General features: G+C 35.2%; 1 pseudogene; it reads left to right on the top strand.

The window, feature by feature from the left end:
* Window positions 1-1,022, top strand: LOC100437433 (olfactory receptor 51B2-like; annotated as a pseudogene).
* The last annotated feature ends 2,440 nt before the right edge of the window (window positions 1,023-3,462 follow it).

Below are 3,462 nucleotides of genomic sequence, written 5' to 3' on the forward strand. Positions count from 1 at the left end.
ATGTCACCCACCATTAGTGCTGCCCCTTTTCTCCTCACTGGGTTTCCAGGTCTGGAGAGATTTCATCCTTGGAGTTCTATCTCCTTCTTTGTCATCTATGTCGCTACAGTCCTTGGCAATGGCACTCTCCTCTTCTTTATCAGAGAAGACTGCACTCTTCATGAGCCCATGTACTACTCTCTGGCTACACTGGCAGCCACAGACCTTGGTGTAACTTTGATAACAATGTCCACTGTGCTTGGTGTTCTCTGGCTGGATCACAGGAAAATGAGCCATGGAGCCTGCTTCCTCCAGGCCTATCTAATCCACTCCCTCTCTATTGTGGAGTTCAGAGTGTTGCTCATCATGGCCCATGACTGTTTTATTGGCATCCGTAATCCCCTGAGATACACCTCCATTCTCACCAATGCTAAGGTGGTGAAGCTAGGTCTGGGGGTTCTAATGAGGGGATTTGTTATGCTAATTGTGCCCATAATCATCACTCTCTCTGGATTCCCCTACTGTTGATCCCATGTCTTCTCCCAATGCCTTCTGCCTGCACCAGATGTGATCAAACTGGCCTGTACAGATATCACCTTTAACAGACTTTATCCTATAGTCCTGGTCTCATCAACTGGTTTCTTGGACTTTGTGCTTATCCTTATCTCTTACATTCTGATCCTTAAGAAGGTCATGGGAATTGCCTCAGGCAAGGAGCAGACTAAGGCCCTAAATACTTGTATTTCTCACATTAGCTGTGTTCTGGTTTTTTATGTCACTTGATTGGGCTACCATCCTTTCAGACACTGTGCTTCATCAAAAAAATGTTAAGAATAAAAATTATTTCACACATACTTTAAAACTAACACGTGTATTGGAAAAGAAATCATTGATTTGGAAAAAATGTTCCACATGTAGTTCACATTATCATGAGCTATGTCTACTTCCTCTTCCCCCCATTTATGAATCCAGTAATCTATAGTGTTAAGACCAAGCAGATATAGAATGGCATCAGTTGCCTTCTGTCTTTTCATAGAATTTGAATCTAATTGATGACTTTGGGGTGATCTCCCCATTGCAGAATGGATTTCTTATATGATTCCAAGGTGGCTCAAAACCAAAGACCTGACATTCCTGTCATTTAAAAGGCACAGAATCATTGCTCCAATTCTCTGTGTCCCCATCCCACTCCTAAGGGCACTGACCTTAGTTTTGTTGCTCTGATTGGTAGGTAGATTTGCTTTATGATATCATTTTCCACTCTGTCAGAATCACTTCTCTTCATGGCTATCTGAGGTCAGTGATACTAGAAATGGTTACAGAATCTGTACAGACATAGGAGAATGACGTAGCTTGATGGAGTTCCCCAGCACTGTGTGGAAAACACTTTAATAATTTTCTGTATGCCCGACAGTGTATCAGAGGTAAGGAAGGACCTTAAACTACCTTACTGGTACTGCATGGGACTAGACTGAATCAGAAGGAGACGAAAGTAAGGTATTAAGACTAAGAGAGGCCATGCTGCTAATACAAAGACCAAACAAGAACTTGGATTCTAGCAGATGCCAGCTTGGCTAGATGCCAACCAAGGATTAGTGAGAAGCTTCTGAGTTGATGAGATCTGGTGTCTGCCACCTAATGGGATGAAGGCTCCAAATAACCTATAATAAAATAAATTTCTATTTCTTGCATGCCTGAGTTTTTTTCTTTGTTCGCATTTTTTTCTGTGTTCTGTATAGCCTCTATATATGCTTAATTACAAACAAATGCAATCTTAAAAAAAAAAGTTTATTAGGGCTTCCAATGCATTTTATGCCTTGAAGGAGTCAACATTACCAGAATCTGTGTATCAGTAAAATGAGAAGAGAAACAATACTTTATTAGTTAATCAACAGATAAAGAGAGTTAGGGAGAATGATGTACATTAAACAATACTATAGAAAATGTATTGGCAAATGAAATAATAATGTATTCAATCAGCAATTAGCCCATGAATTTTCTTGTTAAATTGGAAGATGAATTGCATGACCCTATATTTTACCAGCATTCTTGGAGTGGTTTCCTGTAATTAATAGATTCTCTTGTAGAAGAATTTTTTTTCTCCATTGAAAGCGGTTATTTGCAGAAATAACCTTTGAAAATAATTGACTTAGATCTTCCACCATTGTTTGCTCTCATTCATAGTTCACTCAGCTTTTTTTCTCATTTTAACTAGGTTCTTCTCCTTTTTTTGTAAGAAAGAAGAAAATAAGTAAACTAATTGAAATGTATGGTTCACTCAGTGTAGAAATAAAAATAAAAACCAGAACTTATAAAGTCTTAAAAGCAAGGGAAATATACATTAAAGAATCATAAAGCAACATGAAATAAGTAAATCTAATATAGTAAATACCTCTAATAGAGTGATACCTGGAGATGAATTTAAAAGAAAACAATGAAATAGATGAGATAATTCTATATTTATAACATATGTAAAAAGATGTAACATGTGTGATCTTTATATTCTTTATATCAAAATATCTCTGGAAACTTTTAATAAATATAGAATTTTAATAGAAATATAGTTATTAATCAATTCTAATTATTATACCATCTTATATTCAAAATTATATTCTGATTTTATGATATATTTTCCCCCCAAAACTCACCTAGATAAAATGGATAGTGTATAAGTGGTGACATAAGGAAAACACTATTTCATTTAAAAAGGCTAAATGTCATAGCTTTTATACCTTTGGATACAGTAAATTTTACTTGTGTCTAATTATTTCTAGGAAATGAAGAAAATTTGTTAAAAACAAAGAAACACACACACACATTTGGCATAGTATGGAAAAAGGAATTGATAAAATGGCACATCACTTGATCTCTGAGCCCTGTTTCACTCATCAATTCAAAACAACAAAATGTACCTTATAAGAGTGTTTCTCTGAGGTTATGAGAGTGGATATTGCTACTGGAACTCATATGTTCTATTGATTATATTATCACTATCATTGGTAAAAACGAACATCTAAAATTTTTTTACCTGTCAACATTTAATAGTTAGGAAGGAAAGAGCATTCAGCCTCATTCAGGCATTATTAAATATATCATGTCAAAATATGCAGCTACTAAGAATAACATGGGAAGTTTTAAACAGTCTTAGAACATGATCTTACTTTTTTTTTTTAGCTCTCTCCTTCAGTTACTCCTAATACAGCTTTCTCTTACACCACCAGGGCCTCCAACACATTAACTTTTTTATTTCTGATTCCTTCTTGTCTTTATTTACCTTTATATCCTAGATGAATTTTATTGTTTGATTCTTTACAGACTCTCATGTAAATATCCTGTTTCTTTGCTCATTTAAATCTGTTCTAAACATTTCTCTCTTATATACTCTTTTTAGAAAGCCACAAAGCAAAGCAAAATTACCCTTTATTTTTAATATTTTCAGATCTCGTGCTAACACATACACATTGAGTCATATAATTTTCACAA

The sequence above is a fragment of the Pongo abelii genome, chromosome 9 (assembly GCF_028885655.2).
Source record: "Pongo abelii isolate AG06213 chromosome 9, NHGRI_mPonAbe1-v2.0_pri, whole genome shotgun sequence".
Classification (NCBI taxonomy): Eukaryota; Metazoa; Chordata; class Mammalia; order Primates; family Hominidae; genus Pongo; species Pongo abelii.